Source organism: Hemicordylus capensis, chromosome 1 (assembly GCF_027244095.1).
Source record: "Hemicordylus capensis ecotype Gifberg chromosome 1, rHemCap1.1.pri, whole genome shotgun sequence".
NCBI classification, from domain to species: Eukaryota; Metazoa; Chordata; class Lepidosauria; order Squamata; family Cordylidae; genus Hemicordylus; species Hemicordylus capensis.
Window position 1 is genome coordinate 316,904,132 of NC_069657.1, and position 21,016 is coordinate 316,925,147.

General features: G+C 44.2%; 1 protein-coding gene across 6 annotated transcripts in view; it reads left to right on the forward strand.

The window, feature by feature from the left end:
- Positions 1-21,016, forward strand: part of ANKRD6 (ankyrin repeat domain 6) — a 136,748-nt gene that overhangs the window by 303 nt on the left and 115,429 nt on the right. The window lies entirely within an intron of this gene.

Below are 21,016 nucleotides of genomic sequence, written 5' to 3' on the forward strand. Positions count from 1 at the left end.
CCTCCTCTGAGCTTCTCGAACTTTGTAAACAGGTGGGGGGGGGGAGGATGGGAGGGGAAGAGGATCCTTCAATACGGCTAGCTACAGAGATGCCCTCCCCCCTCTCTCCGGCAATTGGAAGAGGGGAGGCTGTGCGGGCGCTGCAGCGTTGCCCTCTTTCTCCCGCCCCGCCTCCTAATCGCAGAGCGTCCCAGGGCTTTAATCTGAATCACAACTCAGCGGCCCGGCCACCATTTGGTTTTGCGATGCCAAGACCCAGTCCTGGCTCGTGTGAGGTAGCATGGCAGTCAGCAAGACGGACTCTGAGCAGGAGCGCAGTGCTCGCTGCCCGCCCGGAGTTCGAACAACAGCTAGTCCTCTTTTTCCATAGGGTTGCCAACATTTCATTGCCAGAATGAGGGGCACAAGTTTGTGGGGGCTGACTGGGGAGTGTATGCAGTGGTAATCCAGAGCCTGAGTTTCATCGACATATATGTAATTGGATTATATGCTATTGAATAAACGAGGGACAAATGCTGTCCCTATAGGGACCATCATCCTGCGTAATGAGGGACAGTTGGCAACCCCATCCAACTTGGTTAAGGGCTGCAACCTGTAGGTCACAAGATGTGATTTCCTGGCAGACCTGAGTCCCATTTAAGACTAGTCCAAACCTGAGGCAGAAATCCAAATGGCAGTGACACCTCCCCCCCCTCCGCCTTCACTAACTTCCCTGGCCACAATCTAAGCCTCCTGGGTAAGCTTCATTAAAATGAAAAGGAGCTATATAAGAACTTGAGAGCATATGTTTAGGCTATTCAGTGGAAGATATAAAGTGTGTCCCCCAAGTAGTTTGGCATGTGTGACTGCCACAAATGTGTTAGTGTGTATGAATGTACTGGGAAGATGCTGCTGGCCATATATTCTAAGTGTGTATGTATGGTATGTGCATCCAGAAGAAAATCCAATCTGGTTGCACATGTAACTCTAAAAGGGGTTTCTAACTGTTAAACTACTAAAATCCTACTAACCAAACTTAAGAAATTCTACTTTTTATTTTAAATCTATTGGCTGAGATCCAGGCTACATTACTTCTGAATGGTCCTACTGAGTACTTGAGGAAGATCTCCTGAGAAGCATAAACACTTTGGTGCTCTTGCTAATACTGTAATGGGTTGTCAAGTACAATAAACTGTCACCAGTGTTGGTTCTCCTAGTTTATTTTCTTCATATAGTAGTCCTTGTTTTGGATTTTAATACAGGGTACTTGGTGTAACTGGGTAACATAAATGATGGATATTACTGCTATGAGTAAGCATTGTCTGTAGATTATGAGAAAACTGTATGAACCATTGAATGGCAAAGCTAGTATCCTAGAGACACCCAGAGATGCAAGTTTTGGGCAGTATAAAAATATGTTAAATAATAATTAATAATAATAATAAACATGGAAAGTTTGGCAGAAAGTAACTTTTAATTCTGTTTTGGGTGATTGCATTCCAGTACTCCATTTCCACCTTGAAAGTGCAGCATATTAAAATACTAACAGATGGTGAGGCTATTCACACGATTGTAGAAAATCGGGCTGGTGTGAGAACCACCGGGCTCAGCTGCGAGCCTAGTGGTTCTTGAGCGGGTGACCTGCTCAAGTAGCCCACCCCTTAAACTGGGTTTGCAGAGCGAGCACTCCACAAACCCGGTCTTTGGGATCGTGAGTAGCTGCGGCGTGACTCCGCGTCATGGTTACTCACGAGTAGACCCTCGGTGGGAGGCTGAAAAGCAGCCTCCCAGCTCGGGAGTCTCCCTAATATGCCCTGCATGCTCGTGCAAGGCATACCGGAGCTTCTGGGGGCCACGCAGCCCCCCAACTCCCCAGCCCCCGCCAACTCCATCACGGAGCCGGCAGTCATGTGGGCGGCCGATTCGGCCGCCCAGGGCTCCTGCCCTGCTCGTCTGCGGGGAGAGCAGGCTTAGCCCGCTTTCTCCACTTCGCTTTACAAACCGGGTCTCACTGATCGTGAGACCCGGCTCATTATCTGTTTTCACAACTATCTAAACAATGAAACTCAGTGTATTTTTAAATTGGAAGTGACAACAAAGCAAAACAATTAGTACTGCCTGAGGTAGCATGTGTGAGAAAACATGAAAGGCATATATAGTTCTGCTTGAGACTGTCTACTGTGTACTTCCCTGCTGTTTGCCTAAGTCCGGGGTTCCCGTCCTTGGCTCCCCAAGATGTTGTTGGACTCCGTGTTCCCTCTAATAGGGAATTCCAGATGTTGCTGACTACAACTCCCACATTTCCTAGTCAAAGGCCATCACAGCTGGGGATGCTAGGAGTTGTAGTCAACAACATCTGGAATTCCCTGTTAGAGGGAATACTGGTTGGACTAGAACTTCTATCATCTCGAGTCATGATGGCCTTCCATTGTGGCGGGGGATGATAGAAGTTATATTCTTAACAACATTTGGGGGGGACCCAAGAGTTGGGAACCCCTGGCCTAAGTTTAAAAGGAAACATCAGCTGCAATAGCTACTAAATCAATTAATGGAGGACTGGGAGTGCATTTCTTTGTCTTCTAGAGGATAACGTCAGGAGGCCTTGGTTAAAAAGGCAATCTCATCAACTTCCGTGCACTTCCCCCCAGTTAGTTGATAGAGTTGCTCCAAAGATTGTTTTCTACATTCAAGAAATGGCCCATGATTGTCTCCGTACAATCAATGGCTAAAATACTGGACATAGGAAGGTCTCCTCTGTTATGAGCTGTGAGACTGTGCCCATCCAAGGAAAAAGAAAATGCAATTCAAGAGTCTTCAGTTGCCTCTTAACAGTCATTGCATTAAACAAAGCCCCCCCCCTCCCCACATTGCCGTTAGGGATCTGCACCTTGGTTGGTGCACAGGTTCGGTGCCACTGGGGGAGGGGCGAGTGGCAAGTGGGACCTTTAAAAAGGAGGAGAGCAGGTCCGCTGCCCTGTGCAGCTCTTGCTGCAATGGCACTCCTGCCAAGAACCCGCGTGTGGTGCCGGCACGCACATGGTGCTGCATGTGGGTTCTTGGGAGCGCCGTTGCAGCTGAAAGCTGCATGGGGTGGTGGAGAGCGGGTAAGGACCTGTTCTCCTCCTCTTTAAAGGTCCCGCTTGCTACTCGCCCCTCCCGCCCGGGCGGTGGCAAATCTCAGTTCATGCACATCCCTAATTGCTGTTCTGTCTCTCTGTGAGAAGGAGGGGAAGGAGGCTGAAACAAACAGTCAGCCCACTAACCAGTCATGTTGTGTTCTCACTATTGTATTTATCTCAGACTGGAGTGGTACGCGGTATTTGCAGAGAGAATCACCTGATCAAGTATTGCCTTCTACAGGCAGCTTAACTGTTAGGGTCACAGAGTATATCTTGTGGCAGTGAATTCCACACATTTGTTGTGAATTGTATGAGGAAGTACTTTTGTTTGTCCTGAATTTATTACCAATCATAGGAACATAGAAAGCTGCCTTATATGAATATGAGTCAGTCAAAATCAATGCATACATATCGAGTCAGACCCTTGTTCCATCTAGCTCATTATTGTCTGCTACAGGGGTCCCAACTTATGGTACTCCATATGTTGCTGGACTACAACTCCCATCACCCCCAGCTACAATATATTGTGGCTGGGGATAATGGGAGTTGTAATTCAGCAGCATATGGAGTACCACAGGTTGGGAACCCCTGGTCTACTACGCTGACTGGCAGCAGCTCTTCAAGGTTTCAGGCAGGAGTTTTTCTCAGTCCTACCTGGGTGTGCCAAGAAGTTAATCTGGGACCTCCTACTTGCAAGGCACTGAGCTACTCCCCATCCCCCAAGGGGAATGAATATCTTACAGTGCTTACATGTAACCCATCCAAATGCAAATCAAGGCTGATCCTGCTTAGCAAAGGGGGCAGTTCATTCTCACTACCACAAGACCAGCTCTCCACTAGCTTAGATGGCTTTAAAAGGGAATTAGACAAATTCATGGATGGCAGATCTATCAATGACTATTAGGCATGGTGACTATATGGAACTTCCAGATTCAGAAGCAGTATGTCATGAACTATCTTTTGCAGAGGAACAGTGAGAGGGGAGGACTGTGGTCTTCCTGACCTAGGGTCCTGGGCCTCCCAGAAGCATCTTCTTGGACATTGAAGGAAACGGGATGTTGGTATTTGAAGGGTCAAAGCTGCTATTAGCCCTAGAAGGGAAGTTTTTATGGGCTCTAACACCCCTTCCTCCTGCTGCAGTCCCAACAAGGATCACCCCTCCTCCTAGGAGAGATCTCCCTAATTAAGAGAACTCTTTGGTCCTTCAGTGCAATATCTGTAAATTCTAAAGTATCTTTACAGTTGGTCTGTCAAGGAAGTCTGATCTTGAAGGGGTGAGTTGCAATTTGCTTCAGGCAGTTTATAAACATGGATTGGTTTTGTCTTAGCCTCTGTTTTTAAATTTTGCATTGAGCATTAAAGTTGGAGAATCAAAATCAAGGTACAAATATAGGAGAAAATTCATATGTCCCCCAAGCATATTAATGGAGCTTTGGGCTATGGAAAGAAGAGCTGGCTCCTGTTTAATGCAGATATGCATGTACAAGATGTACTTTGCAATCTCTATGTAAATTTATTCCAAGAATGCACAAAAGGCATGTCATAATTCAGAGCTGTGAAGATGCTGAACACTCTTGTTGCTTTCATATGAGGTGAGACATAATAGAGATGAATTGCCACAACACATCACATATGGTGTTAGCTTATATTTCAGGCCTCTGCTCTTCTTACCAAAGAAATCCATATGAGATTAAAATTAGCTTTGTGATTGCTTGGACAGCATTCCAAGTGAAATTTAAAGGTAGGATAAGTTACAACTTGAAAAGGAACGCAACATAATATTCTTGGTGCCAGAATCTGCCAGAGGCGTTGATAGCTGTTATCTGTTTTAATTCTTTAAAACGTCTCTTACGCTCCTTTAAGTGCTAGAGAGTTAATGATACCCATAAAAGCATTTGTTCAGTGCATCGTGTGTGTTGAGTTGCTTCATGTGTGACAGCCAAAACTAAGTAGCAGACATCTGATCTGTTTTTGTACATTATTCTTTTTGTTAAAAATTCCTTTTCTCAGCCTGAATATGGAAGGAATCTTGCCAGCTCAAAACTGGTACATTCTGGAAGATAGATATGCTCTTCTCTGTATGATCGATTCAGTTCTATAAAGTTTTGCGCACATGTGTAGCTGCATCATCATGAGTGAGAGGGGTGATTTGGGGATGAATTATGCTAGGGTGCCAGAGTTAGTTTACTATAACTAGCACTAGGTTTGGGAGTCAAGTGTGTGGCCTATTTACACAAAGTAGGGTAATACCTTTATCTAATATATATGATATTTTAATTGGTCTTAATGAAGGTATTACCCTACTGTTGGTTTTCTAATGTACTAGTACAGCTACCTACACTCCTTGTCTATTTTCACACAGAGGTTCCACACAGTTTTGCTTTTCTGTGGTCTGTAAAATAAAGGATAGACTCTTGCAGTCTGATCATGTTTAGAAACAAGCCCCACTTATTTCATTGGGACACAATGGGGGCAGAACAATGCAGCAACCATATATTCCTAGTGACACACATTCACTGGAGCTCTGGAGGCTTTTGTTGGTAACCTCAACACCAAGAGCACCTGTGTTGGGCTCAGTATTTCATGGTAAATTTTTAACACTTTATTTGGTGTAAAATATATCTTTGCTTTTCTGTACTGAGATTTTTTAAATATTTGATTAAAGATCATCTCATTTTCACACAACTTGGTCTTTTGTGGGGGATAGGGGGAGTTTGGTGTCACATGTGGACAATACCTATTCCTCTTTCTCCTTTCCATCAGATCCCAGGGGTGGGGGTTTATGGTGCAGGTCCTGAACCAGTCTCTGAAGTCAGTGGTGGAGAGTGCTCTCTCTTATTTTTTTTTAATCTGTGTGCAGAATGAGTTTTCTTCTGGGCGGCAGTATCAAGGCAGTGTATTCGCACATGCACATTCAGAATGGGGCCTTCCTGATTCAACCTGAGCGGGATCTAAATTGAACTGAGAGGACATCACAAAACTTGTGAGCTTATGCACATGCACACGCCTTAGCGGGAACACGTGGTGGATTGGATGTGGGTGAACAGATTGAAGCTTAATCCAGACAAGATGGTTGGGATTCTGTTGATCCAGGGGTAGGTGTAGAATCTGTTTCGGATGCAACTGCATTTCGTCTTAGGAATCAAACTCGTAGTTTGGGAGTTCGGTTGGATCTGGGTGCTGTACTTGGATTCTCCGCTACCAGTAGTCACCAGGAATGCTTTTTAACTAGTTTAGGCTGGTATGCCAGCTGAATCCTTTCCTGGATAAAGCAGACTTGGACTTTGTCATTTATACTTGTGTAATATTAAGATTATTGCAGGGGTTCCCAGCCCAGGGTCTCCAGGTGTTGTTGGACTACAATTCCCATATCTGCAGCCCTGAGGATGATGGGAGTTGTAGTCCAACATAATCAGGGGGCTTAAAGTGGGGATCCCCTGAATGATTGTAATGTATTATTCTCTGGGAGGCTACCTTGAGTTGGAAACTACAACTGATTCAAAATGCTGCTGCCAGGTGGTTAACTAGAGCTTGTATTCATTGGTTACTGATTTGCTTCTGGGCTCCATTCAAAGTGCTGTTTGGGGGCATAGCTAGGGAAGAGGGGGCCTGTGTTCACCCCTCTCTCTGGCAGCTCCTCAGAGTGAGGGAGATAATGAAGAAGATGGGGGGTGGAGCTGCGGGGGCCTCAAGAACTTGTGGGCCTGGGTTCTTTGAACCCATCCACTCAATTATAGCTACACACATAGGAACGTAGGAAGCTACCATATACGGAGTCAGACCATTGGTCCATCTAGCTCAGTCTATTTATTTATTTATTTAACATATTTTTATACTGCCCGAAATGCAAATTCTCTGGGCAGTTTACAAGACAATAAAAACAACCAATAAAAAGATTAACGTATTTCAACAATTTAAAATTTAAGAAGTTAAAACTATTAAAACACAATTAAAACAGTATCTAATTAAAAGCCTGGGTGAACAAATGCATCTTGACTGCCCTTTTAAAAGTTGTAAGAGATGGGGAGGCTCATTTCACCAGGAAGTGTGTTCCAAAGCCTCGGGGCAGCAATGGAGAAGGCTTGTCCCCAAGTAGCCACCAGACGAGCCGGTGGCAACTGCAGACGAATGGGCGGTGTGGTTCATAGCGAAGAAGACATTCTCTTAAATACACTGGGCCCAAGCTGTTTAGGGCTTTATAGGTTGTAATCAAAACTTTGTACTCTACCTGGAAACTTATTGGCAGCCAGTGTAGATCTTTTAAGATAGGAGTGATATGGTCTCTCCAAGATGACTCAGAGACCAACCTAGCTGCCGCATTCTGGACTAACTGCAGTTTCCAGACTTCATACAAAGGCAGCCCCACATAGAGTGCATTGCAGTAGTCAAGTCTGGAGGTGACCAGCAGATGTACTACTGTTCTGAGGTCATTTATCTCAAGAAATGGATGCAGCTGGTGTATCAGCCGAAGCTGATAAAAGGCACCTCTGGCCACTGCCTCAACCTGGGACACCAGGGAGAGTTTTGTGTCCAGAAGCACTCCCAGACTGCGTACTTGTTTCTTCTGGGGAAGTGTGACCCCATCCAGAACAGGCAGGTCAAAATCATCTCCCGAGTTCCAACCTCGCACAATAAGTACCTCTGTCTTATCTGGATTCAGTCTCAGTTCGTTACCTCTCTTCCAGCCCATCACTGCCTCCAGGCAGGCATTTAGGGAGGTTATGCCTTCTCCTGATGATGTTGACATGGAAAAATAGATTTGAGTGTCATCAGCATACTGATACACCCTGCACCAAATCTGATGATCTCTCCCAGCGGTTTCATGTAGATGTTAAACAACATTGGAGACAATATGGAGCCCTGAGGGACACCGTAACTGAAGACACCATCTTCAGTTTTTGAAGAACAACAGTCCCCGAGAGACACCATCTGGAATCTGACCAGGAGGTAAGAGTGGAACCACTGCAAAGCAGTGCCGCCCACCTCCAACCCCCTCAGACGCTCCAGAAGGATACTGTGGTCAATAGTATCGAAAGCCTCCGAGGTCCAAAAGGACCAACAGAGTCACACTTCCCCCATCAGTTCCCAATTGGAAATCATCCATCAGGCTGACCAAGGCAATCTTCACCCCATAACCCACCTGAAAGCCGGTCTGAAACAGTTCTAGATAATCTACACATTCTGGCAATGGTTTCTCCAAGGTTGCAGGCAGGAATCTCTCTCAGCCCTATCTTGGAAATGCCAGGGAGGGAACTTGAAACCTTCTACTATTCCCAGAGCGCCACCATCCCCTAAGGGGAATATCTTACAGTGCTCACACTTCTAGTCTCCCTTTAATATGCAACCAAGGTGGACCTTGCTTAGCTAAGGGACAAGTTATGCTTGCTATCACAAGACCAGCTCTCCTCTTTGGTGCTGCTTTTGGCCTTTAATGATCTTAAGTAGTCTGGGGCCAGAATATTTTTAGGACAGTTTTCTCCAATATGAACGAACATGAATACTTAAATCAACCTCATGCTCCAGCTCTGTATCCCGTCACTATGAGGTGCAGGGGCAGGTGGATGGGCGCAGACAGTGCTCCTTTGGTCATGGCTCCTAGATTGTGTAATGTCCTCCCAAGAGCAGGGTGGATTTGATTTAAATCAAACTGATTTAAATCACGATTTAAATCACGATTTAAATCACTAGCAGGGTGGATAAAAATAAAAAAAATCCGATTTAAATAAAAAAAAATCCGATTTTTAAAATTTAAATCAGATTTTTTTGATTTAAATCGGATTTTTTTTTATCCACCCTGCTAGTGATTTAAATCGTGATTTAAATCAGTTTGATTTAAATCAAATCCACCCTGCCCAAGAGTGACTGCTTGGTTGCATCACTGCTTACCACTTATAAATCAGTATACACCTGTGGTTTGTCTAGGCAGTTATTTATTCCAACTTAACACAAATTCCAATGGGGATTTTATGGAGTGTCTACATGACATTTAAGCCACCTAATGGCACAGGGGGAATCAACCTGCCTAGAGAGCAGGAGGCTGTTGGTTCGAATCTCCTCTGGTGTGTTTCCCAGAATATGGGAAACTCCTATATCGGGCAGCAGCGACATAGGAAGGTGCTGAAAGACATCATCTCATACTGAGCGGGAGAAGGCAATGGCAAACCCCTCTTGTATTCTGTCAAGAGAACCACATGGCTCTGTGGTAGCCAGGAGTTGACACCCACTCAGCGGCACAACCTTTCCAACATGGCATTTAAACACATTGTCTAATTTCTTAGTGCACTCTTCTGGCCATCTGCTTACAATCTGTGAAAAAGCAATGTCTTTTCAATACTAGTTTTATTCTGAGTTGGAAAAAACACAGACCAACATCCTCATGAATGGTTCAGAGGTGCTGTGTGCAAAGTGCCTCCACAGAGTTTAGTAACCCAAAGTCCCACTGAGCAGGTGGGGGAATTTTTGCTGATCTCTCCTTAACATGTGAAAATATGTCTCTGAAGGCTGCACAGCCCTTAATGACATATTTATGAGTGTTCACCTCAAGCAGTGAGAGGCAATGAGCTGGCACTGCATGCCAGTAGCTGTGTAATTCTGATTTTAAAAAATGATGTGTTTCTTGATCACAGTTTCTACTGTAAATCATAGATAACTTTGGCAATGAAATACAAATAAACAATACATAATGAATGTGTTGTATATTTTGGTCTTGGTTTGAGTAAGTATGTTTCAAATCAAGATTAAGGGATAACCTGCTGTGACAGAAAAGCTTCCCAAGTGAATATTTGTTTCTTAAAATAGCAGGCTGAAAAATGCACTATGATTGTGTGTGGTTAGTATGATGATAGATACACACATTCCTCTTTCCATTTTCTTCATCTTTTCTAAAAAACCAAAACAGGGTACTGAAAAGAAAACATTCTTGTTTGTCTACATTTCTGTGAAAAGATAAAACTTTCAGTACAAGCTGTCAATCTGCTTTCAAGGGAAGTGGGGTAGGGGAAGATTTGCATAAAAATGACTCCTGCTAACTGGGCAAAGAGGCACTTTGGTGACTTTTTAATATATAGCGGGGGAGAGCAACTATCCCTGTTCTCCCAGCTTAGGGTCCTTTCCAGGGGCTGTTGCTGGTGTCTCCCTCGTGTTTACATTGTGAGTTTCTTTGGCATAGGGACCAGGATTGCTACATTTTTCAAATTTTATTGGAACTCTCCTCCCCGCCCCCTCTGCTAGGGCCCTCTCCCTGCTGTAATTGATACTATCTGCATGACTGATGAGAGGGTTTCTAATACACAAACAGGACTTATAACTATTACAGAACACCACCGAAGTTGTCTCTCTACAACCATACCAGCAGCAGGTGCACTGAACATGAACAGAGATGAGGTTTCCCAGATTCCCTGGATTTAAGAAGACTGGAAACATCTCACTGAGTAGGACATTTTCTCCTACTTAAGTTTCCTACATCTGGAGTGCTATTGTGGATTTTATACAGGGGAGGTAGGGTGCTGATGCATTCTCTTCCCCTGCTGCAGCCTTCCCAGGATTCTGCATTGGGTACTACAGGGGCATCTGTCCCAGGCTGCTTCCATTTGATGAGGTGAGCTGGAGAGAAAATGGGAAAATGTGCTCAGTTTTCCCTTAGCAACCTTTGCAGGCTGTGTGATGGATCAGTGGCAAGAGGAAGCAGAATATACCTCGTGAGTTACTTCACTAGACCGCTGCAGTGGTGTACCTCCCTCCTAGTGCAAGATGATAATCCTTATCCTCAGAACAAAGAAAAAGTGAAAACAGGAGCAGACTTTCTTTCTTTCTTTCTTTTTTGCTGTGGGTATAGTGAGGCAAGGAAAGCTATCAGCTGTTCCGTCATATTTATATCTTGCCCTTCTTCCAAAGAGCTCAGGGTAGTTTGCATTTGAGAGGTAGAAATCACATATTAACTTTGCAGTATTGGTGGTATTGATTGCATATATGTACGGTTCCCCTATGCGAATTGCCATGTGTGAAAGTGATAATCCAGCCTTGTGATTAAGCACATTTTTTCCTCACCTCAAAATATTTGTATTCCCTCCCTCACTCCTTTATTTCTGGTATTGTTGGCAGTCTTGTTTCTTTTTAAAATTGTTTCTTTCTTTCTGTGCCTGTGGGAGTAGCAGCAACTTCAGCAGAGCTTGAAGTACAGATACCATTTGTGGCTGGCTCCTGCTGATCACTATGTTTTCCTTCTAGTACGCATCAGGAAATGACCCTACAACCCATCTAAGGTCATTTCCTGGAATGTTCAAGATAAAAACAAGGCAACCGTAATAGATAGCTGCTGGGAATATAATCGGTAGGAAGCCAAAGCTGCCTGCTGTCCCCAGGGACAAAGCGAAAAGTTTTTAAAAAGGAATAAGCCCACTCTGCAACTTGCCTGTACATAATTCCTGGTTGCCACTGGCAACCAGGTGAGTACTTAATATCTGCTTTGCAATGGCACTTCAGTAATTATACAGTTTCTCTCTCTCAGATGCTGAGGATTTGAGAGTCTCTTAACCCATTATATCACAGGTGTACATTCAGAATTAAAAAGCTCTGGTTTTTAAATACGAGTATCCTTCTGGATAGTCATGTATATTTTGTATTTGTTCTTGAGTATAAAATGTTGTGCAATCTAGATGATGATCAAAGCAGGTTACATTAATATTTTGCTCTTAATATCTTAAAATATACTATTTTTGCTCATTGATCTCATAATAAACAAACCCATGCATCTAATCTGAGATGCAATGATAAATACATAAACTATTTCATTTGCCTCCTCACAGATATCATTGTAGAAATGCTTAATAAATTGGGAAACAAAGCAAACAGAAATCAGCTTTCAGAATATTATTTATATACAGTACTTATTTCTTTTGATAAGATCCTGCTATTCTTGCTCATGGTAGCCATATCACTTTACTTTATGCAACTATTTACAGTACACAAATAAGGGTAGAAGAACTGAGTCTTGTATAGGGGGAAAAGCAAAGTCTCCAAATTAAGTAGTAAAAATGTTATGCCCATGGAAAACCAAAGTGTTTCTTTGTTTCTCTGAATTGGGCTTTTCACTGAGGCATCACACTTCCTGAAACAAAATCTGTTGCATAGATCCTAGATTTGCCAAATTAAATTTCAGAATGCAATGTGACCTTAGCTTTTGCAAATGTCTGGGAGATGTTAAAACAAAGGCCCTCCTGTGTTAAAGTGTGGTGGGCCTGGTTAAAACAGCATTGCAGGACAAACATGCCTAATGGCTTTTTTCAGAAGAATAGTGAGTGAAGTGGTGCTTATGATTCCTTACAAGGGCTACCTTAGTTTGACTGGGTAAAAATGAAACTTCTACTCTGTTTGTTTGGTTTTTTGTTCCTGTATAGACTAACCTTAACAAAAATGTTTTTCAAAAAAAGAGGGGGGGAATACTTGGGGTATGATCCAGCCAAAGTTAAGTACTTTGAAACCCTATTGGTGTCAATAGCAGAGTAAAACATTTGCTTAAACTTCCCCCTTTTGACACAAGTGGGGTTTCAAAGTGGCTAGATTGTGCCCATAGATATTTGTGGCCATTGATTATGTGGAAATTGCTAATAAGTAACTCCAAAGGGTTACTAACTCCAGAAGGATATTATTCCCATGTTAGTTTGTTAAGGCAAACACAAAAAAACAATGTTTTTGAACAGGTTGTTTCTGTTGTCTGTCTTTCTCCTCCTCTCTTAAGATCAGGCATGTTGATTTTGCTTGTCCATTAGATACAGCAGAAAGAAATGAGGTTTCCAGTATATCTTATCCTACCCCTCCTCCTACAGTATTCTGTGTTTATATAAAATATATGGAGCAAATCTTTCTGGTTTATGTGCTCACTTAATGCTTTGCAAGACTGGGGCTAGAAGGGTGACTGGGCAGTTTTTCCTGGTCCCACCTGCTGAGCTTGCTGCTCAGCCTAGGACAACTGCCAATGGCCTCAGCCCCCCAGAAGCCTGCTGGAGAGAAGGAGAAGAGGATAACATCTACCCCAGAGTGAGAGGCTGGGGTGCCTGCCTGGCTGCCTCTTCTCTTCTGCCCCCTTGGTTGCCATCTGCCTCTCCCCAGGACTGGTTGTGGAGAGGCTTTGCAGGACTGGGGCTGGAAGGGTAACTGGGCAGTTTTTCCTAGTCCCACCTGCTGAGCTTGATGCTCAGCTTATATAGGATGACTGCCAGTGGTGGTGGGGTTGCCTCTTTGGGGGAGCCACTTCGGGAGAGAAATGAGGGTGAGGGCGGGACATTTTGTCCAACTATTTGTATAGAGGGAGGCATTCAATAGTGGGGCTTCTGTTGAATTAGTTTTAAGTTGTTTTAGAATTGGGTTGAAGTTGCAATGTGTGTGGGTTTGTCTGGAAATGGGGAGGCAGGGAGCACCTTCATTGAACGTGCGGCAGCTGTTCCAGTGGTGGTAGGGAATAGAAGAAGTAACGTTGGCAGGTCAGCAGGCCATTCCAGGGGAAGGGTAGTCAGAAACCTAATAGCTGTCTTCCCTTCTGGCTGTCCTGCCAGCTCTTTGACCTCGGGGAGCACTTCCAACAACCCACATAACCTTACCCTGCTCCTCTACAATGCCAGGTTGGTCTAAAACAAATCAGAACTCATCTGTGATTTGATTATGGATGAAGAGGCCGACCTGGTGTGTATTACCAAGACTTGGTTGGGGGAGGCTAGTGGCCCAGTCTGATCCCAGCTTCTTTCTCCAGGATATTCTGTAGAGGAGCGGGTGAGGGGATGTGGGCGGGGAGGTGGCGTGGCTGTGGTCTATAAGGATAACATCTTCTTTACCAGGGTCCCTGTTAGGGTATTGGACCATATTGAATGTGTGTACTTGAGTTTGGGGACCAAGGATAGATTGGGACTTCTGTTGGTGTACCGATTGCCCCTCTGCCCAATGGAATCCCTTACTGAGCTCAAAGACTTGGTTGCGGAACTCACGTTGGAGTCTCCCAGACTTTTGGTGCTGAGGGACTTCAATGTTAATTTCGGGACAAATCTGTCCGGGGCAGCTCAGGAGTTCATAGCGGCCATGAAAACTATGGGCCTATCCCAAGTGGTCTCTGGACTGACGCATATTGCAGGTCACATGCTTGATCTGGTCTTTTACTCTGATCAGGGTGGTGTTCCATGGGTGGGGACTCCTACGATCTCCCTGTTGTCATGGACGGACCACCATCTGGTTAAGGTCGGACTTACAGCCCCTTCCCACCTCCGCAGGGGCGAGGGGGCCTATTAGAATGGTCTGCCCAAAGAGGTTATTGGATCCGGTAGGATTCCAAGAAGCCTTGGAGGGATTTAATGTTGGCTCTGCTGATCCTGTTGATGGCCTGGTTGAGAATTGGAACAACTTGCTCACCAGGGCAGTAGACACGATTGCTCCTAAGCATCCTCTCTGACCTGCTTCAAAACTGTCCCCTTGGTATATGGAAGATCTATGGGGGCTGAAGCGGCAAGGTAGGTGGCTGGAGCATAAGTGGAGAAAGACTCTACTCAAATCCGACAGATTATGTCATAGAGCACTTTTAAAGATCTATGCTCAGGCGATACGTGTAGCAAAGAAGCGGTTCTTTTCTGCCCATATTGCTTCTGCGAACTCGCATCTGGCAGAGTTCAGGGTTGTGAGGGGACTAGTATCTGCCCCCGCTCCCCTGAACCAGAATTTAGAGTCCTCAGTTATCCGCTGTGATGTGTTTAAAGAATTTTTCGCAGATAAAATCTCTTGGATAAGGGCCAACTTAGACGGAGACTCCACAATTAATTTGATGTCTGAATTGGAGGTGTCTGACATCTCCTCTTATGTGGTTCGACTGGATCGGTTTCAGCTTGTGACTCCTGAGGATGTGGACAAGTTGCTTTTAGCAGTGAGGCCTACCACTTGTTCTCTTGACCCTTGTCCAACAAGGCTTGTTCTATCTAGCAGGGAGGCTGTTGTAGGAGGCCTCATGGAAATTATAAATGCTTCTCTGAGGGAAGGCAGGATGCCTCCTTGTCTCAAGGAGGCAATCATTAGACCTATTCTAAAGAAGCCTACATTAGATCCCTCAGAGTTGAGCAACTATAGGCCTGTCTCCAACCTCCCATGGCTGGGCAAGGTAATTGAGAGCGTGGTTGCCTCTCGGCCCCAGGGGGTCTTGGAGGAAACAGATTATCTAGACCCATTTCAAACTGGCTTCCGTGCGGGCTATGGGGTGGAGACTGCCTTGGTCAACCTGATGGATGATCTCCAGTTGGGAATTGACAGAGGAAGTGTGACTCTGTTGGTCCTTTTGGACCTCTCGGCGGCTTTTGGTACTATCGACCATAGTATCCTTCTGGAACGTCTGAGGGGGTTGGGGGTGGGAGGCACTGTTTTACAGTGGTTTTGCTCCTACCTCTCGGAAAGATTCCAGATGGTGTCGATTGGAGACTGTTGCTCTTCAAAATCTGAGCTTAAGTATGGTGTCCCTTAAGGCTCTGTACTCTCTCCAATGCTTTTTAACATCTACATGAAACTGCTGGGAGAGATCATCGGGGGATTTGGAGCGGGATGTTATCAGTATGCTGATGACACCCAGATCTACTTCTCCATGTCAGCTTCCTCAGGAGATGGCATATCTTCCTGAATGCCTGCCTGGAGGCAGTAATGAGCTGGATGAGGGAGAATAAACTGGAGCTGGATCCAGATAAGATAGAGGTACTTATTGTGCAGGGTCAGAACTAAAGAGACGATTTTGACCTACCTGTTCTAGATGGGGTCACACTTCCCCAAAAGGAACAGGTCCGTTGTCTGGGAGTACTTCTGGATCCACACCTCTCCCTGGTTTCTCAGGTTGAGGCGGTGGCAAGGGGTGCTTTCTATCAGCTTCGGCTCATATGTCAGCTGTGTCCGTTTCTTGAGATCAATGACCTCAAAACAGTGATACATCTGTTGGTAACCTCCAGACTGGACTTCTGTAATGTGCTCTATGTGGGACTGCCTTTGTACGTAGTCGGGAAACTTCAGTTGGTTCAGAATGCGGCAGCCAGGTTGGTCTCCGGGTCATCTCGGAGAGACCACATTACTCCCTTGCTGAGGGAGCTACACTGGCTGCCAATTGGTTTTGGCTGAGGGAGCTACACTGGCTGCCAACTGGTTGGAAATTGCCAATTTCCAGGCAGAATACAAAGTGCTAGTTATAACTTATAAAGCCCTAAACGGCTTAAGCCCTGGGCATTTAAGAGGACGTCTTCTTCATTTTGTGCCCCACTGCCCATTGAGGTCACTTGAGGAGGTCCGTCTCCAGTTACCGCCAGCTCATCTGATGGCCACACGGAGACGGGCCTTCTTGATTGCTGCCCCGAGATTGTGGAATGCGCTCCCTGCTGAGATGCGATCCTCCCCATCTCTGACTATTTTTAAAAAACATGTGAAGACCCATCTCTTCACCCAAGCTTTTTCAGCTTTTTAAATTTGTAGGTTTTAATTTTATACTGTTTTTAAATTGTTAAACTGTTTTACCCTTTTATATTTGTTTTAATTGTTTTTATGTCATTGTTAACCACCCAGAGATGAAAGTTTGGGCAGTATACAAGATAAATAAATAAATAAATAAAGGAGGTGCAGCATGCAAAGTGCCTCTACAGCATTTACTTATGTGGAGTCACACTGTGTGTGTGTGGGGGGGGCAATTTCCTCAGATTCCCCCATCTTCTGAAAGTGCTCCCTGCAACCCAGAAGTAGGTCCTTGAGGGCTGTGTGACCCTCGGGCTTATTTTTTGGTTGCAGGGAGTGCTCCCAGGAAGGGGAGTTGGTGAAAATCCACCCCCCCCACATGCCCAGCATGACTGCATTACTAAATAGTGTGGAAGCACTTTGCATGCTGCACCTCCTTACTATTAGTGAGGATGTTGGGCACTGATTTATTATTATTATTATTATTATTATTTATTAATACAGCGCTATCCATTTACTTTTTTCTCTTTGTATGCTTTCTCCAGAGCATTCTGAAAATCAAATATGTTTAAGGATGTTGTAGTATTTTAATAATTTTCTAGAGTACACACTGTTAACTTATTGCCTGCTATATAAATCAGCTATGTGTTTAAGAACTCTCATCAGGAAGCCTCAGGCTTGCCTGCACAAATTATTTTTCAGCTGGCTTTCATTCTGCCAAATCTTCCGTGGCAAAGAAGCTTAATAAGTGAGGCAGCATGATTATTTACATTTTTCGAGTCCTAGCTTGGGACTTCCTTTAACACCTGGTATCCAAAGGATTTGAAGAACACTCCTTAGAAGTGTGTTGAGCATAGTGAAACTTCTGTAGATACTTTAAGGTTCACTGATTCTGTTTGAAGGGCACAACAGGAACTAAGTGTTAACAGCACCATGCAAGGCTTGTAACGGATATAATTCCTTTTCTGCTAGCAAGACTGATCATTCATGCATTTGTGCGGCTTCCGGAAATAATGGTAGAGCCTCCATCCTGCTCTCTTTAAAGTGACCTTCCTGACTGTGCAAACTCTTTTCCTGTAAATGTACACCAGAATCTTGATCAAGAGATCATTTTCGGTGACGAACTAAAATGTCACTGGAGGCCAGAACCAACATCTGCAATTTAGCAAATGATGCCCCTTTCAGTATCTTTCTATAATCTCAGGGCTAGTTTCTATGGCCAGTGCAATAAAACATCATGTTTATATTTTATACATACAATCACATGTATTTCTACCAAAGGAGATCCTCCAAGCTCTCACAGAGTGCTGGCTGCTCATACTCTTTGTAATATGTTACAACAGAATAGGATATATATGTTAATTCATTTTGTTGTTACTGTTTAATTGTAACATGGATTTATACCAGTGCATAAGGTATAGGTAGGCCTGGCCGTCTGGTGGTGGCTTCACATGTCTTTGTCTAAGCAACATCATGTGCTGTGAAGAAAAGAACTGGTATTACAAGTGTTTCTCCCTGATTTTGCATCCATGTCAGGAAGCAGCCACTTTTTCTTCCAGAAGCCTGATACAGTAGTGTATAGAGAGGGGAGGGGGAAGCATGAAGAGCAAAATGCCAGCAGAGCTTCAGAATGAAGAACATTATCTCTGTGAAGGATCTTGTAAAACCAGATCTTTTCACTGAGATACTAAATCTTCATTCCTGAGCCCTTGGTTGCTGCCTTCTGACATAGGGTGTAAGTAGATGTTAATGGTGTTCTTGTGACTTTTTATGACTTTTTTGAATCCACCCCGAAGCACTAGTTCATTTTGGTGGAAATGGTTGAGGACTGTAATGTGAACTGCTAAAATACATGATGTTGCAAAACTGGTGGTTAATGGTGGCATAATTCAGTACAAGCAGCAATGTAGTTTATACATATACATATACAGGTGAAACTCGGAAAATTAGAATATCGTGCAAAAGTCCATTAATTTCAGTAATGCAAATTAAAAGGTGAAACTGATATATGAGACAGACGCATTACATGCAAAGCGAGATAAGTCAAGCCTTAATTTGTTATAATTGTGATGATCATGGCGTACAGCTCATGAAAACCCCAAATCCACAATCCCAGAAAATTAGAATATTACATGGAACCAAGAAGACAAGGATTGAAGAATAGAACAATATCGGACCTCTGAAAAGTATACAGTATACTGTGCTTGATTGGCCAGCAAACTCGCCTGACCTGACCCCATAGAGAATCTATGGGGCATTGCCAAGAGAAGGATGAGAGACATGAGACCAAACAATGCAGAATTGCTGAAGGCCACTAATGAAGCATCCTGGTCTTCCATAATACCTCATCAGTGCCACAGGCTGATAGCATCCATGCCACGCCGCATTGAGGCAGTAATTGCTGCAAAAGGGGCCCAAACCAAGTACTGAATACATATGCATGCTTATACTTTTCAGAGGTCCGATATTGTTCTATTCTTCAATCCTTGTCTTCTTGGTTCCATGTAATATTCTAATTTTCTGAGATTGTGGATTTGGGGTTTTCATGAGCTGTACGCCATGATCATCACAATTATAACAAATTAAGGCTTGACTTATCTCGCTTTGCATGTAATGTGTCTGTCTCATATATCAGTTTCACCTTTTAATTTGCATTACTGAAATTAATGGACTTTTGCACGATATTCTAATTTTCCGAGTTTCACCTGTACAAACACCAGCAACATACTGTATATAGTGCTTAAAGGACCTGGCCCTGAGGAACTTACATTCCAAATGTTGACTGTGGGAAAACCAAAAATGGAAAGGAGAAGAAGGGAGAGGCAAGAGTAACAAGAGTTATGAGCAATGCTGCTTATATTTAATTGATGGAATCCACGCGGATATTTAAGGAACGGCTTTTGAATGGAAAGGCAGGAGAGTTGGTATTGCAGTAGTGAGGATTAATTGTCCTCTTTGCCAAGCAGGGTTCACCTGCTTAGCAAGTTTTCATATGTAGTCTTCCTATGGAAGAATGTTTGCTAGTTTATAATGAGCCATCCATGTTGGTGGCACTATAATAATAATAAGAAAAATTATGGCAAAATTGGCTCTCAGTGCTTGTAAACAGATATGGGACAAGTACCACTTCAAATGTATGGAAAATTCTTGGATTGGAAGTTTCTTGGGGGAAAAAAGAATGACTGGCATTCAAAGTTACTAAGCAGTACTACTCAGGTTTTTATTCTAAAGGACTAAAGTGCCTAGAGACATAAAGAGAGTTGGGCAGTAAATAAATTTGTTAAATAAATAAATTCCATTAGGGCTAGTCAGGGGTAATTCAGCCCAACTAACATCCAGTGTCCGGACAGCTTCAATCTTAGTGCTTGCTCACACACATAACTGCAGTGTGACATAACATCATTGGTATTGCCTATAGAAAGTTATACTTGCTGATGCTCTATTTATATTCAGATAGGGATGTGCATGGATTGGTCCGGAGCCCATTCTAAGGGCCTCTGGACTGGTCTGGTCCTGGGGCCAGTTCGACGCTGGGGGGGGGACCTTTAAGGGAAGGGGAGGGCGTTCTTACCCCTACCGTCACTTTCCCCCCTCCAGCGCTCCTGTTTTTTAAAGCATTTGAGGCGGCAGGGTACCTCCCTGCTGCCCCTTCCGTCATTCCTCAGCAAATATTCCTCGTTCCCCTGTTCCTCGGAATAAAAACTTCCCCCATTCCTCAGAATAAAATAAAATAAATAAATAAATAAATAAATGGCTTCAAAAGCCTGACTGCGCATGTATGCACATCGTGCATGCACACACACATCTGATGTACACATGCACGCGATGCACACACGTGATGCACGCACGCGCAGTCAGGCTTTTGAAGCCTTTTGCCAAGGAACGGGGGAAGGGGTGGCAGGGAGGTACTCTGCTGCCACAAATGCTTTAAAAAGAATGGGAGCGCTGGAGGGGGAAAGCTCCGGGAGGCGTAAGTACACCCTCCCCTGCCCTTAAAGAGGCCCCCTCCCCGGTTCAAATCCCCGCTGGTATGTTTCTCAGACTATGGGAAACACCTATATTGGGCAGCAGTGATATGGGAAGATGCTGAAAGGCATCATCACATGTATGTAGTACATCGCTCTGGGCTCCTTGGAGGAAGAGCGGAATGTAAATGTAAATATAAATAAATAAACCCCTCCTGTATTCTACCAAAGACAACCACAGGGCTCTGTGGTCGCCTGGAGTCGAAACCGACTCGGCGGCACACTTCACCTTACTTGGTGCTTGTCATCTAAGGGCAGTGCGGGGGAATAACTTGCCTAGGTAGGAAGATGTTGCTGGTTTGAATCCTTGCTGATATGTTTCCCAGACTCTGGGAAATGCCTATATCGGGCAACAGTGATATAGGAATATGATGAAAGGCATCATCATCTCATTCTGTGTGAGAGATGGCAATGGTAAATCCCTCCTATATTCTACCAAGGGAA